This window comes from Podarcis gaigeae, assembly GCF_964106915.1.
Source record: "Podarcis gaigeae genome assembly, chromosome: 8".
In the NCBI taxonomy this organism is placed as follows: domain Eukaryota; kingdom Metazoa; phylum Chordata; class Lepidosauria; order Squamata; family Lacertidae; genus Podarcis; species Podarcis gaigeae.
The window spans coordinates 66,235,946-66,253,184 of NC_139684.1; the positions used below are offsets into that span (position 1 = coordinate 66,235,946).

General features: G+C 45.1%; 1 protein-coding gene across 1 annotated transcript in view; it reads right to left on the reverse strand.

Moving 5' to 3' along the window:
* Nucleotides 1–17,239, reverse strand: part of OPRD1 (opioid receptor delta 1) — a 37,894-nt gene that overhangs the window by 20,015 nt on the left and 640 nt on the right. The gene's annotated exons all lie outside the window — the stretch shown is intronic.

A 17,239-nucleotide genomic window follows, 5' to 3' on the forward strand; every position in this document is an offset into this window, starting at 1 on the left:
TGCAGAAACTAGTTCTGTGCACAAAGGTAAAACTTTACATTTGCTGCTCTGTCTGCTTTTATGTCTGGTTCTGCCCCCCCACTGGTATGTGGCCCTTGGAAGCTTACCCAGAAAGAATGTGGCCCTCCTGTTGGAAAAAAGTTTTCCATCCCTGCCATAAAGAAACATCCATCTGCAGCCACCGCTTCTCTCTCCATAACATGACACAATCTTATTTTGTGGATTTCACTAAGTACAAATATAATCCCTATTGTCAGGGAACTGCCATCGGAGCCAGAGGCGGAGAGAAGGCTCCAGAGGGATGCCGGAGAGGGTCCCAGTAGGGAGAGAGGCAGCCCATCTGCTGGGGAAGGAAATCAGCGTAACACCGGTAGAGAAGGGGGGCAGATGGGGGAATCGGCGAGGGGGCTCCAGGACTCCTCGCCGGAGACCACACCCTCCCTGCGCAGAAGACTTCCGCGCAGGGAGAGTAGGAGGAGACTAGGCGTCAAAGAACATCTTTGCTGGAAGAAGTTCAAGAAACGCCCACTGACGGATTCTGCCAGCGATTGAGACAGCCACGGGTGAGTGGCTGTCCAGACAGAAAGGGTTCACCCAGGTAGCCCAGCCAGGTGTGGCGACGATTTACGCACGAGCAACCCCTAGAACCATTACACCTATCATACATGTACTATGCATCTGTGTGGGAATTAGGGGCAGGGGTGAACATAATGCTACAGGTAATGTTCAGTATCATCCCCCTCCCCTCATGCCAGTGGTACAAACCCATACGCTTAGCTTTCTCTCTGTCTCTGGACTATACCACTTTTCAGGTGGTCAGTCCTGTGACTGGATGTTCCCCAATGCAAAGCATTCCTCACATACAGAAAACAAGATGCCAGGTGGAAGGGTTCAAAAGGGAGATTGATAAACTGGAACGTGTGTAGAGGAGGGTGACCAACATGATAAAGGATCTGGAAACCAAGCCTTATGAGGAACGGTTGAGGGAGCTGGGCATGTGTAGCCTGGAGAAGAGAAGCCTAAGATGTGATATGACAGCCATCTTCAAATATCTGTAGGGCTGTGGAAGATGGACCTGAATCAATGGAAGGAGATTCTGACTAAACATTAGGAAGAACTTTCTGACAGTAAGAGCTGTTCGGCAGTGGAATGGGCTACCTCAGAAGGTGGACTCTCCTTCTTTAGAGGCTTTTAAGCAGAGATTGAATGACCATATGCTAGGCCTACTTCATCTGTGATCCCTTTGCACCCATTCCAACTCCACAGTTCTATGATTCAATGCTTCTCCTCCAGCCTTCTTCCTGAAACGCTAGCTTTACACTTGCAGTGCTTTCTCCTAATTCTTCATGGGGGAGCATTCCATCATAATAGCAGCCCCCCCCCCGGAGTCTGAAGTAATATAGCTCTGAGATAGATATGCCACTTCAATGAGCACCAGGCCTAAATAGATCTGGGGCAGCATTTCCATCTCTTCCAGACAGCGAAGTGCTAACAGAAGCATCATTAACGCTTCCGTTTCAGATTTTGCAATTACGATTCTATTGACACCAGCTTCCACCCGTACCCCTGGAAACCATTTGGCAGCGGAGGAATTTTCACTCTGATTTGCCCGCCACTTAATGGTGCTATCAGAGATAATTGCCAAAGCCCGAATCCTAGCAACAAATTGACTCCCACCAGAGCCAAACGCCTCTTTTACGATTGCCTGGTGCCCAGTTTGCCAATGCTTCAAAGATTTGCAAAGATAAAACTGAGCTACATTTTTTTAAAAAGCCCTTTGGCTCAAAGGTTATGTGATACAGCCCCACCCAGGCTAGAAAGAGCTTCAGTGGGGTGGGGAACATATGGATTTCCAGGCATGGTTGGACACCGAATCCCACCCTTCCTGATCATTGGTCATGCTGGCTGGGGCTGATGGGAGTTGGAGTCCACCAGTCCTCCTTCTCCATTGGAAACAGGTTCAGGGGAGAAATGCAATTAAATCTGCATTGAAAAGCAAACCTACTAAATTAGCATTTTCTGAAACAATGTGCAAACTGGAAATTCGCACATTTCTGAATTTTACAGAGTGGTTCCCCAGCCAAGTAAGGTGTACAAAAATGAAAAGACTAAAGAAAAGTGTGCACAAAAGTCCACATAACAGCGAAAATGACACACCAAAACCACATTATATTCAGGAAAATTGTTGCATACGTAAGGCAAAATTGCAAAAAAAAAAAAAAGGAATGTGAGAGGGGAATGTGCACTAAAATGCTGCCTCCTATCCAGGAAAAAATGGAAAAACAAAATTTCTGGAGAAATGTGGAGAAATGAATTTAAGAAGGGGGGGAATTAGAGAGTGAGAGAACGGAAATTGACAGAGCCAGCCACACCTAGTTGAAGATCAGAGCTATGTGTGATACACGCAGGTCAGAACAGAGGGGCAGTGGCGTAGCGTGGGGGGTGCAGGGGGGGGCGGCCGCACTGGGCGCAACATCTGGGGGTTAGGGGCACAAATCCACGGGTTAGGGGGTGCAAATTACTTGCCTTGCCCCGGGTGCTGACAACCCACACTACGCCACTGCAGAGGTGTGTGGGCCAATTGGCATGGGCCTATGATTTTGAGGGGCCTACTCTGAGCCCCCCTGTTAGAGGTGAAGAAATTAGCCTGCTCCCTCAAGTGCCCATTGCCAGGGTTCAAGTAAGATTCAGTTGCCCCCTGCCCAGTCAGTTTTTCCTCAAGGAGTGGTGATGGAGCACCTTCTTTTCCTTTGCTTCCAGTAGCAAAATGTGGAGCCAGTGTGGTGTAACGGTTAGAGTGTTGAACTATGAACTAGAGGACCAGGGTCCAAATAACTACTCAGCCATGAAGCTCACTGAGGTGGCCTTGGGCCAGTACCTGCCTCTCACCCTAAACTATCTCACAGGGTAGTTTTGAGGATAAAATTATGGGAGCAGGGGGGAAACGATGTGCTCCATTTTGAGCTCCTTAGAGAAAAAGGTGGCATATAAGTGCATCAATAATAACTTTAAAAAATGGGTTGGTGAAAAAAAACCAGATTGGTGGGGGGGAAATCCTGTTACAAACCAACATAAATAAATTTGATATGTGAAATAATTTTATGGGATCCAAGGGCACTTAAACACAAACACTGAATATCTACTTATTTCCACAGCAAAGTAATTAAAAAATGAACAGTCTGTGCTGACACAACATCAGCAGTGGGAAGAACTACAGCTCACAAAGCATCAGAGAACCCAACTGCGTTTCAGCCTTGGTTTTCCTCAGTGGACTCTGAGGACCACGGCAGATGTGGCTCGACAAATAAGACCATTTATATATACACAGAACACAAGTAACACCGTCAGCTGGGGCTAGTAATAATAATATTTATCTAGCCTTTGAGCAGCTTACACAAATATATGAATACATTGCCCAGTCAAATAGGCTCTGAAAGAACTCGGTCTGTCCTTCCAAATGTAGCAAGTGTCTTAAACTGGTACAGCTAGCAAGCCATCAAATAGTACTGTACATCCTGGGACTCACAGCCAACGGTATGACTTGTCACATATTTTTGTGCATGCCAAAGGTCACCTTAGGCTAGAGCCAGCCAGGGCCAGCCTGTCCATGAGGGGGACTGAGGCAGCTGCCTCAGGTGGCAAAATCCCAGGGGCATCACTGTGGGATCCCCCATCACCAGGCAAGTGAGGAGAACCAGTGGTGGCTCCCAGGTTCTGGTGAAATCTCAAAAGAGCCCTGCAAAGATCTCGTGGGGCTCTCGTTAGATCTTGCTGGAACTTAAAAGCCCCCCCCCCCCTGCAGCTGCACAACCCTGGGAAGTGAGGTTTTGGTAGGAGTGCAGGTCAACACCTTCCCATTTTGCCTCAGGCAGCTTAATGGGATGGGCCACCCTGACTAGAGCAGTGTGGAGAGTGATATGTGCTGGGTCCCTCAAGGCAGCTTCTGTAGGTTCTCCATTTGGGTATCAGTAGGGCTGGTAAATAAAAGCCAGTGACCTCTCTCAGCTGTGTGAGTCTTATAGAAGCTTTAACAATGGCAGATTTCCGCCCTGAGGTTCTTGTGGTAATAGGAAGCCATCTTATACCTGTTGGAGTTTGGTAAATGCATTGTGGTGCCGTGCAGAAAGAAATGGTCTGCAAATGTGCAGTGGGGAAATATGCACATTTGCACAATTTATGTTTATTTTGCATAATTTATTCCGGTTTTGCTGGTAATGAGGAAGGGCAAGGAGGCATGCACGACACTGAAGCTCTCTGGCTTCTGGGGTTTCAAAAAGCATCATTCATCATAAGGGCTAGAAATGAGCCGTTTCAAAAATGAAACCTGAGGTTCCAGATGAATTCTGCTGTCAATACCATATTCTTTGCTTTCTCTCCTCCCACAGATATATGAGATGCACATGAAATGTACTGAAATGTACTGGAGGATAAACCTTAAATAATAAACAATATTAGGATAAGAACTCACTTCAAACTCTGATACGTGTTTATATATTCATGGAGTGAATCAGGGCTGGAAGTCCACAACCTTGGCAAGAACAGTGACATTTGATTGGTGTCTCATGGCAAATCCTAGGGCCACATCCACACCATACATTTAAAGGACTCTTATACCACTTTAACAGGCATGGCCTGTTAAATCCTGGGAATTGTAGTTTGTTAGGGACGCGGGTGGCGCTGTGGGTTAAACCTCAGCGCCTAGGACTTGCCGATCGCATGGTCGGCGGTTCGAATCCCCGCGGCGGGGTGAGCTCCCATCGTTTGGTCCCAGCTCCTGCCCACCTAGCAGTTCGAAAGCACGCTTAAGTGCAAGTAGATAAATAGGTACCGCTTTATAGTGGGAAGGTAAACGGCGTTCTGTGTGCTGCTCTGGTGCCGGTTCGCCAGAGCAGCTTCGTCACGCTGGCCACGTGACCCGGAAGTGTCTGCGGACAGCGCTGGCTCCTGGCCTCTAGAGTGAGATGAGCGCACAACCCTAGAGTCTGTCAAGACTGGCCCGTACGGGCAGGGGTACCTTTACCTTTACCTTTAAGGGTGCTGAGAGTGGTTAGGAGACCCCTATTCCCTGCACAGAGCTACGATTTCCAGAGTTCTTTAACAACTGGTCCTTCTTCCCAGGGGAATCTAGAACTTGTAACCCTGTGAGGCGAGTTGGAGCTCCTGACAACTCTCAACAGCCTTAACAAACTACAGTTCCCAGAGTTCTTTGGGGGAAGCCATGGCTGTTAAGGTAGCCTAAAGCACTTGAAAAGTACTGCACAAGTGTGACCTGGGGGAAATGATTATAGGAACAATAACATGGTTGATTATCTTTGATGGTATAGATTTCAGAGCTTCATAGAGAAACACAGTGAAAGACGCAGTAGTTCCACTCTGTAGTTTCCCAGTGTGATTGCCACAGTCTCTATAGTTCCTTCCACTACTATCTAGGCAGATGTAAAGACTTCTGCCCACATTCTCCAACTTTGTGGCATGTTTACAAACCACAAAGGTGACAGAATAGGCATCAAAAAGCAGTAGAACACATCCGTTGCATGCAGAAGGAAGACACCGCCTTCATTGTCTGGCATCGTAAAAGGATTGGGTAGCAGGGGAAATGAAAGGCCTCTGGCTGAGAGCTCAAAGAGTTGCTGCCAGTCAGAGTAAACAATACTCTGAGTAACAATACTCATAGTAACAATAGGTAATCCCATGGTCTGATGCTGAATAAGGCAGCTTGGCAAATTCATTAACCTTCTAAGAGACTAGCCATTATTTTCATACTGAACCACATGGTTGGAAGTCTGTCAGCCTGAATTAACAGTCTCTGGAGATTTTTAATTGAATTTATATCCCAACCTTCCCGCAGAAGGAACCCAGGATGGCAAACACATACACTTTTTAAAAAGCCTTCTAAAACATCTGAAAACAGTTAAAACATCTTTAGGTAAACTAGCCATAACAATTCAATTACATCTCTTTTAAATCTATTTAACATTCCATTTGTAGTTGAGCTCCAAAAAGCTCAAGATGGCATACATGGTTCTCCCTGATCCTCATTTTATCCTCACAAAAATCCTGTGAGGTTGGTTAGGCTGAGTCAGAGACTGGTCCAAGGTCACCCAGTGAGCTTTATGGTCAAGTGGAAATTCGACTTCTGACCTCCCAGCTCCTACTGCAACACTTTAACCACTATACCACACTGGCTCCTATCTTGGTGTTACTAAGAACAGTTTTTTTCTGCAGCATAACTTCAGTTTTCCAAATGGTTTTCATCTGCATTCTATTCAGTGAGGCAAATTATTGGTAACCCCATTTCACAGATGTGGATCTGAAGGATAAAAGGTATTGCCATTTTGCCAAGCCCATTTCATGAGGCCACATTTTCCCATCCCTAGTGATGCATCCAGAAGTTCGCACAAGCCCTTCTTTAAAAGACCTCCTTCTGATGCCCTGTTTATCTCAAAGTTAAAGAAAACAAGCTACAAACATTTCATCAGAGCAAATCTGCTGAAGGATGTATACTGGCCATGTGGGGAGCCAAAGCAAGTGGTGTGTGGGAGCCAGAACCAAAAGTGGCTTGGGCCTGGGGATGGGGAGAAGTCCAATTCCATTCTCATTTGAAGGTGGGCCTGCCTAATTGACACTTTCCTAAACAACACACAAACCCAAATGTAGCCATTATTTGCAATCCACGTTGTCTGAATTTTGCGGTGCAGTTTATCAGCCGACAATGAATACAAAAGGCATATTCTAAGGTAAAATGTGCACCAAAATACATTAGTTTAGAGGAAAACACTTCACATAAATATGTATATTAGACCAAATTGCTTACAAAAAAAGGGAGATGTTTGCATAAAACTGCTGAAGAATTCTCATGATGACTTAAATAATAATAATAATAATAATAATAATAATAATAATAATTACAAAGTGGTGTGAAAATCTGGAGAACTGAACTTATGAGTGGAAAGATGAGAAAGATGAGAAAATGAGAGAAACCAAAATTGACGGATTTGCCAATCTTTAGCTGGGCCACCTGCTTTTCTCTTTTTTCCCCATTCCCCATCTCTCTCTCTCTCTCTCTCTCTCTCTCTCTCTCTCTCTCTCCAATTATCAAACTACTGGGGGGGGGGGGAGATCACTCCTGCCAGAGGTCTGACCCAGTCACTTCTAGAGGGCTGTTGTTACGAGGGCCGCATAAAAAGTGTCTGAGGGCCACAGGTTGACTGCCCTTTGTTACAGTACATAAACCTGATGTGCTTAGAAGAGCCATACCTTTTGAGAAGTAGTAAAACACAAACCTGTAACCTTGGTAAATAAAGGCAAACTCCCATTGCACCTGGCCACTGTGCCATACATAGTACCTGCAAGATTAATCTTTCCTAATAAAACTCTGGCCCTGGATGTTAGTCCCCTTTGGGAGCTAGACCAGAGAGAAGGTTAATAAGTGCTCAACCACCAAGCAGGCAAGGTTGTTTACAGCCTCAATAGAGGCAGCATTTTATAGGGTGGGTTTTATTTTCCTCTGGTGAGTCACTGCCGATTTTGTTCTCAGCCAAAGCCAAGCCAGAATGACCTTGCGATGTGGCTGCTATGTTCTAAATGTGATAGCAAAAGAAGAAAAGAAGGAAGGAAGGAAGATAGGAAAGGTGAATAAAGAGAATCGGGACAGGCTAAAATGTAAAATTCAGCTGTGCTGGCTAAATTCCCCATCTCCTGTGGGTTGTGCTGTGTATACCTAAATACAGGACTTAGGGCTCCTCCACACTCCCACTTGTCCATGCCTAGGGAGCAAGGATCTGAGCAGTTTCCTGTTTGCCCATCTCCTGTCCCAGGGAAAAACCCACTCTTTAATGCTAAATTGGAGCAAATGTCAAACTGGAGAAAACCCAAATTGCTGTTTGCTCTGATTGAGTGCTAAAGAGCCATTTTCCCTGGAGGAAAACAGCAGGATGAGAGGACTTGTGGATTGCCCTTTAGTGTACCACCCTGCCTAGACTTAGGCTAACATTTGTCATCTTTTCGGCCTTCCTGGAAAGCAACGATTCCGGAACAGCCTCTAAGAGGTAACTGTTTTGGTCATTAACCTCAGTTCACTTCATAGATGTGCACTTCATTCTTCATTGATCAGTCAATATGGGTGCTCTGGACAGAATGGGTGGTAGTGGGAGGGGAGCGGTTTTCTTTGGGGGTCTTTCTTGACTTCTCACAAACCTTTTCTAATGGTTTGCAGCTGAGTTGGGGAACAACCAGAAGAAGTGTTCTGAACTGACTGTGGTACCTGAGCCATTTTCAAAGGCAGCCCCATGAAGATCCCATTGCAGTAGTCCAGCATCAAGTTCCTCAGGGCATAGATGATTGTGACCAAACTCTCTCTGCCCTGGTGTGCAGACCTCTTGGAAGGAAATTTGACATAGACTCTGGCAATGGCTTGCTGAGTCCAGTGGGGCTCTTTCCCATGTAAAAGGTAAAGGGTAAAGGGACCCCTAACCATTAGGTCCAGTTGCAACCGACTCTGGGGTTGCGGCGCTGATCTCGCTTTATTGGCCGAGGGAGCCGGCGTACAGCTTCCTGGTCATGTGGCCAGCATGACTAAGCTGCTTCTGGTGAACCAGAGCAGCGCACGGAAACACCGTTTACCTTCCCGCCGGAGCAGTACCTATTTATCTACTTGCACTTTGAGGTGCTTTCAAACTGCTAGGTTGGCAGGAGCAGCTCACCCCATCGCGGGGATTCGAACTGCCAACCTTCTGATCAGCAAGTCCTAGGCTCTGTGGTTTAACCCACAGCGCCACCTGCGTCCCCCTCTTTCTCATGTAAACAGGCCTAAAATCACAGACTTAGGAAGGAGGGGAGATTCAGGAACACTCTTCTATACAACTAAAGTGCGGAGTCTTGTCTTCTTTTGCATCTGGCTACCAGAGAAAAGAGGTGTTGGACCTCATGCAAAGCAACACATTGAAAGTCTACTCAGAAGTAAGTTCCTGTGGATATATGGTAATATCACAGCCTTTGTCTATGCTCTTTGAGAATTCTTGGAGAATGGGTGAGGTCTTTGCAGACTGGGGGTGGGCAAATGTCCCCCTTTTCAAAAAAAAGGGGGGGAGAAGACCCAGGTAACTATCATGCAGTGAGCTTGACATGGATGGTGGGTGGGAAGCAAGATCAGGGCAAAGAGCTTGGCCATGCCCTGGAGGAGAGCCATGGCCCAGTGAGCACAGCACACTCTTGTTTTGCATGCAAGAAATCCCTGGTTCAATCCTTGGCATTTCCAGGAAGCGGTTATAAAAGAGTTTCCTTGTAACAGCACCCTTAACAAACTACAGTTCCCAGAATTCTTTGGGGAAAGCCATGGTTGTTTAAAGCGGGATGATACTGCTTTAAATGTTTAGTACTAATATTTTGTTTTTTAAAAAGATATTTATTAAAGTTTTACAAAAAGAAAGAAATTACAGAAGAAAAAAAGAAGAAAAAATAAAAATAAAAAAGTACAAAAATACATAGAAAAAATGCAAAATACAGAAAAAATAAATAGAAAACAGGATACTGCTTTAAATGTTTAGTACTAATGAGGTCTCTCTCTCTCTCTCTCTCTCTCTCTCTCTCTCTCTCTCTCTCTCTCTCTTCCTTTGCCTCCTTCCACTTACACAGGGTTTCTCTTCTTACTTCCATTGCCCTCTGTTTGGGGCTCTATGGAATTAGGCACAAGGTGACAAGTGTCCCACTCCAGGTGGGTCTGACCCAGTATATGGCCACTTCCTATATGGCCACTTCCTATCCCTTTCTGCAATGATCACCAGAAATGGTTTGCCTGGAGGGGTAGAACCTATGCTGGCAGGGAGCTTGCTGTGTGATAATCATGGTACTTAACTAGAAGGAAAAGCCATTACATAGACAATGGAACTGGTTTGGCAAGCTTGCTCATATATTACACGTGCGCGCGTGCACACACACACACACACACACACACACACAATAACAGGTTTTGGGAAGATCACTGGGTATCATCCAGACAGACACTCCTCCCCCATCTCATAACAGTGTACTATTTTTTGCAAATGATTTCCCCTAATATAATGCATTTTATGTGCCGTTTCCACTAATTCTCCCATGATCATTTTGTTTCAGTTCACATATTGCTTTAAAATGTGTGAAAGAGGTAGTTTGCCATTCAAATGCAAGCAAAAATCAAATTTCTCCCCCCATTTGTAGTTCTGAGATATCGCAGATGTTTCTCTCCCATGATCCTGCGCATAGGTCAAGGAAGCACTTACAGACCTATTTCCTTTTAACCCCAGGTTAACACTGGGAGCTGGTAAGTGAGCTTCATGTCTTATCAAGGATTTGAACCCACATCTGCCACATCCTGCATGCACACTCATCCTGCTAGCTTGACTACTCTGTGTCCTAGTTTCCCTATATGTATAAAAGGAGAATCCTATCTATGACGTGCTTTGAAATCAGAAGCGCAGACATTCTGTGCTAAACGTTAGTCAGCTAGCCTAAGGGGTGGGAAAAGATAACAGCTGGCACAATTTAGAACCACTGAGACTGTAAATGTGTGAAATTGGCATTTCAAAGGATAGAACTGGCACTTGGGAAGAACTGAAGAAAATGACCCTGAAAGAGCAGAGGCATCAGCAAAGGAGCAGGAAGCAAGATATGGGGAAGTTATATAATTCTTGTCCTTAAAAAAGCAAAACAAAACATTTCACCCCATCCTAGACATCACGGGTTGGGGAACGTGAGGCTCTACAGATGTTGTTGGATTCTAGCTCCCATCAGCCCCAGCCAGCATGGCCAGCAGTGAGGGATGATGGGAGTTGTAGTCCAGCAGCTTCTGGAGGGTCTCCAGTTCCTTATCCCTGTGTTAAAGGTAGAAAGAACTGGTTTCTGTGCTGGGCTCCAGAGGCTCACAGATTTCCCCTGCTGTTGATTGGAAAGTCCCACTGATTTCAGTGCAGGGATGGAATTTGTAGGGTGGTGGAAGAAACCGACCTATGCAGATATCTTAAAGAGATGATTCTAGCTGGCTCCTGGAAGGAAAACAGCTGGCGGTCAATGCTATTCCCCGAACTGGATGGAAGTAAGAAGGCAGGCAGGTGGAGGCTGACGAAGGGCAGAAAGGGGTTGGTGGGACAGTGTCCCCATTTGTCCTGACAGGCCAGCCTCTACTGGTAAATGGACACCTGGGAACCTTGACTGATCAAGGCTCTTGGACAGCTGTTTTCCCCCCTGTTTCCGTGGAATAAACCCCCTTCAAATAATACTGTGTGTTTGTTCACTGAAGGATAAAGTGGTGGGAACACTTCTCTCTCCCTCTCTTAAAACATAGGCTACTGTTTATATTTATCAAAGAGACCATCAGAGTAATTCCCAGGAGATGACAGAAGCTTTGGTTGACCAGGCTGCCAGGGAAAGTTTTCAGCTTAATGCGCTGCAACTGTGAAAAAGGAAAATGTCACTCTGTTGGGAAAAGAACTTAAAAGAAAACAGCAGGCCTTGCAGCTCCATTATAGAGTCTAAGAGTGTTTGCAGAACACTCTGTGCTGTTGGAATTACCGCATTTTTAAAATGTTCTGAGAGAGCCACAGAAGAAGCGCACACACAAAATGCCCAGCAAAAAGGATCACATCTTGCTTACAGGGAACGACCAGCATCTTCCTTACAAAGAAAGGCTTAAGCCAGACGTGGGGAACCTTCAGCCCTCCAGATGTTGCTGAACTACAACTCCTATAAACCCTGGCCATTGTCCGTGCTTGCTTGGGCTGATGGGAGTTGTAGTGGGCCAAAGTTTCCCCACGCCTGCATTAAGCAGCTGCCAATGTTTCACTTGGGAAAGAAGCAAGCTGGGCATGCCAGGGCAGAGAGCTGTGAAAATTGTGAATGATGTGGAGATTGCAAAGGGAAGTAAATGTCAACATATTGTAATCCAATGATTTTGACTTGGTGTTAATCAGTGCTATTGTCTGACAAGTTTGCAAAATCAAAAACTCAAAGAAATGTACAAGTTACCTGTGGGATTCATTGCTATAGGCCAGGGGTGAAGAATGATTTGTCTTGTTGAAGGCTGCATTCCCTTGGGCAAAACCTTCTTAATTTATGTTTCCATCTCTATTCCGCCTGTTCTTTGAGAAGGTTAAGGTGGCCTTATCCTTCCAGGATCCATCTATACCACTGCCCAGAGAAAGAGAGAGCAGAAGCTCATCCTCTCATTCCACATAGGAGAAGGGTCCTAGCTCAGTGGTAGATCATCTACTTTGCATGCAGAATGACCCAGGTTCAATCCCTAACATCTCCAGGTAGAGCTAGGAATGTCCCCTGCCTGAAGACCTGGAGAGCCACTCAGTGTAGACTGCAGAGATACTGATGGACCAATGATTTAATTCAGCATAATGCAGCTTCTTATGTTCTGGTAACTGCTCACATGTTTGGAGAGAGCATATAAACAAGCAGTGACATCAAGGAGGTAGAGTGCCAGGGAACTCTTGGGATTGACTAGTGGTCTTCTACTGGGATGTGGGCCTCAGCAGATGCCTCACATTGCTGACCCCAAGTTCTGGATCCAATTGTAAGCCATGACCCATTGCTGGTTGAAGAACAGGGAACCTATGGGATAAAGCCACCAGACACTATCCCTAGCTCCCAATTAGCTCTCGTAGTTACTAGGCAACTTTAAATGTGCGCAGCACTCCAAAACTCAAACTCAATTAAAAATATTATGTCTGAAGAGTATATATAATCCTTTCTGGTTGTCTCCCTGGTGGTTTTTAAAAGAAATCATTTGTGCTCCTCCGCAGCAACTGGGATCTCTGTCATTCTGCTGCTGTTGAGAAAGCTGACTCTGCAGGAGGGGATTTGTTACAATTCTCAACATGCTCAGGATTACATTTGCCAGTTCTGATCATCATATACAGATTAACCATAGCTTTCCGACTTGTGCAGCTTTGCCAGCAGGGGTTTCAATGAAAGCAGAGCCAAATTGTCACAGGGTACTTTGCCCTTCCCTTCCCTACACCTGAGAAATTTTCCACGATTTTCTCATTCACCTAGGAAAAGAAAGACAATTTGCAGAATTCCACCCCCAACCCAAATACTCTCTGCCATTCATTGGGGGGGGGGGAAGGTTAGTTGCTTCCATTCCACCAACTGTTCCACCCAGCACAATACAGCACCCTGGATCAATACTAGGTCTGGGCCATAGTGCAGGATGCAAAATGGCAGCAGTGCTGCCAAGCCCACAGCTGAGTGGTCGGGCATCTGCTTTACATGCAGAAGGTTCAATCCTCAGCATCTCCAGCAGAGCTGGGAATGTTCACTGCCTGAAACCCCTGAGATTGGCTGCCACTCAGTGTTGGCAATACTGAGTTAGATGGGCAGGTGGTGTAGGCAGCTTCCTCTATTCCTAAAGCTGTTGCTGGTACTTGCAGCAGAAAACAATTAAAACTTTGATGCTGCTACTGCTAATGGTGAGCCCCATCCCCAAGGAACAGTTGGAGAATTTCCACACCCTCTGGAGAAATTCACTGGAATTTCTCTGTCTTCAAATAAAGGTAGAGAATGCAAAGAGTTCTGGAATGCTGTGTGTATAGCTCTGGTAGTCACACTTCAAAATATATATTTATAGACTGCCTCTCACATCAAGCACCCACTTATACCTCAATTGCCAGAATTTGTTTCATTTTTTTAAATAAAAAAGTCTGAATAATTATATGCCAAAGAAGTATATTACACTTACAACAATAAAGAGCCAAGAGTTATGTGATTCTATTCTTTTGCACCATCGTTTTTCAAGTATTACTACATGAACACTTTTATACATCTGTACGCTTTGCTGTTTGTATCTGTTTATGTGCTAGTTACTTTAGGAAACCTGGAGTGTAGATGAGCATCATATTGCCTGCATAAGAAAGTGAGAATTGTTCTCTCTCTCTTTTCTTTTTTTTCTTTTTGCAGAACCAGTAAAGAAACATCTTCCTTCACATGGAGAGCAAAGAGTCATATGGGAATTAAAGAAAACCCATTCAGACCAGCTTGACATTTAGATGTCCAGAAAATCCCATGAAATTCACCTAGTCCAAACCCTGCTCCACACAGGATCTGCAGTACAGTCTGCAACCAGTGGTGGCTTGTGCCCATTGGGACTAGTAGTGCTGAAGGCAGGGAGACCAACAGCATATGGAGTCAGAGCCAAGGACAGGCAGGGCCAAACCACTGTAGTGCTGCTCCACATCCTCCTCTCTGCTGAATTCTACAAGGGCAACACTGAGCCACAGCCACTCCTGGACTGTTGAAGGCAAGAAGTGGGGGTTGGCTGAGGTTGGTGGAGCAGTGCCCCATTTGTCCTGATGAGCCAGCCTCCCCTGACTGCAACGACAGCATCCCTGACAGATGCCTGCCCAGCTTCTGCTTAAATTCCATCAGTGAAGAAGAACTCACCGCTTCTTTTTCACTGCAAAACAACTCTTAACATTAGGAAGTGTCTCCTAATGTCTAGCTAGAAGATGTGTCCCTGCAATTTCCACCCACTGGTTCTTAAGCTGCACCTCTGTCCCATCCCAAAGCAACATTCTTGGAATGGGAAAGCCAGTAAACCTAAAGAGGAGTGGGGGAACTTTGGCACTTCAGCTCCCCACCCCTCTTGTAAGGGCTCCAAGTTGCTGTACTTGTGCCACTGACACTCTGCTATCTCACCTCAATAACCACCACTGGTCACACATTGCCAGGCAATTTTGAGAGTTTGGGGGAAGAAAACCAGGAGACACATATGCAACACCCCCCAAAAATTTAATTTCCTAAGTAGAATTTGCATTTTCTAACCACAAAATGTGATGACCTTGTTATGCAAAGTTAGAATCTTCTGACTCCAGGAATCTTGTAGCTTTGCCAGAGCTTCCACTTTTGCCAAATACAGAGGGAGGATGTGAATCTAAGGATGACTCTTCTCTCTCTTTTAGATTGTTGTATGCATGAGTACAGATCACTTCTGCCTACAATCTTGGATATTCTACACAAAGCATGACTCAGAAAAAAACATAGAAAAACAGCAAAGGTATAGCATGCAGATCAAGGGAAGTAATAGTACTGCTCTAGTCAGACCACACCTGCAATGCTGTATGTAGTTCTGGGTGCCACAATTTAAGAAGGACATTGACAAGCTGGAACATGTGCAGAGGAAGGCGACCAGGATGACCAAGGGTCTGCAAACCAAGCCTTAAGAGGAATGGCTGAAGGAGTAGGATATGTTTAGCCTGGAAAAGAGGGGACTGAGAGGAGATATGATAGCCATCTTTAAATATCTGTAGGGCTGTTACATAGAAAAGGGAACAAGCTTGTTTTCTCTTGCTCCAAAGGGTAGGACCAATAGATTCAAGTTACAAGAAAAGAGATTCTGACTAAGCATCAGGAAGAACTTTCTGATGGTAAGGGTTGTTCAACAGTAGAATAGACTCCCTTGGGAGATGCTGGACTCTCCTTGCTTGCGGGTTTTTAAAGCAGAGGTTGGATGGCCATCTGTCATGTATTATCTAGTTGAGATTCCTGTGTTGCAAAGAGTTGAGCTAGATAACCCTCAGTGTCCCCTCCAACTTTACAATTCCATGACTCTATGAACATTAGAATGAGCATTCTTCACTGCAATCCTCCCCTCCAAATGTGTGAATGGTAACAGCCTCCCAACGAACCATGATTTTCATGGGATGCGGGTCTGTGCAGATGTACACATGTGTTGCAAAACAAGTACCTCAAAATAAAAAGCCACTATGAGTCACTCTCTTGTTTGCCCAAACCCCTTAACACCTGAGGAACTTCTTTATGGAGGCTACATATGAGCACAAGTGATGCTAGAAAACAGTTAATGCAAAATACAATTTTGAGAGCGAAGCTCTCACCATAACCCTAAGCATGAGAGTGAAATCATTGCTTGTGCTCCCCTAATTACCTCCACTCAAGATTAAAATACTGGGCTGGATGGAAAAATGATTTGCTTTTGTATACAAGATAGTTTCCTATTTTTATTAGACAGGAAGCATTTTGATGGCACAGAGTAAGCATTTAAGGAAGGAGCAGAATTCATTCTGTTGATCCAGTGGCAGAATTTATTACATAAGATTGTGATTTCATGGATAGTCCTGCTGAGTATGGTTACCCCTGCCACTTCAACAAGAGGCACCTGCTGCTGTAAATGTCTCCCTACAATAAAAAGACTGTATTGCTTATTCATTTCATTTATGAATCGCTTCCCTTAAAGCATCCCAAAGTGATTTAACCATAAAAACGCATAGAAAAAACACTTCCAATTTCATTTATTATGAACCAATCCAAGAGTCAAAGGAACCTGCCATGTTCAAGATAAGCAGGTGCTTAAACATGCACGATAGACACATTGTGTATGTACAGTATACTCGCACTGCAATGAAATCAGAGTTGGCACTCTTGCAAGCAGGCACATGTGGACAATGTGAAAGAACTAAATCATGTTCCCCCACGCCCAGTTCATAAACACTCAGATCAATATATCTAGTATTCATTGTGCAGCTGGTCTCTCAGATTAGAAGCTACTCCATTAGAAAGGCAATACATTTCCTGTTATGAAATGCCCCCCTCCACTCAAATGCACCCACATATAACATCCACAGAATGGACAGAATCATAAAGCCCATACATAAAATCAAAGCCCCATGCAATGAATTGCGATTGCCTGTCCCAACCCCCATAATAGCATATGGTCCTCTTGTTGTTTTGCATTCACAAGTGCACACATTAAGCCTGCGGTCCTATCCTTAGTATGCAAGCCCCACTGAATTCAGCTTCTAAGCTGCGGTGCCTAGGATCGCGCTGGAAGACAAAACTGTCTCCTGAAGCTGAAAGAAATTCCCGCGTTCTAACATCCTGCTGCTCTGCCCCCTTCCATATAGTAGTAATATATTGCTTAACGCAGAGCAAGGTAGGGTCCTCAGCCAATCCGAAAATATCTGGATTTCTTAGGTGAGAGGGTACTTGATGCAACATGCTGCATTCTCTCCCAGACACAATCTGCATTATCCCATACATTCTCTCTCCGCCCACTTATCTTTATGATTGTATTACACACCGTTCAGTGAACATGCACGTGATGTCTTTCTTCCCCAGGCACGCACACATGCACACACTTTTCTCTCCAAGTTAGTGCCACATACACTTCTACCGATCATCCTACACAATATACAGCATAGCCTCTTGCTATCCTCTCTATTCCTTGGGGCGCCCAGCCAAGGGG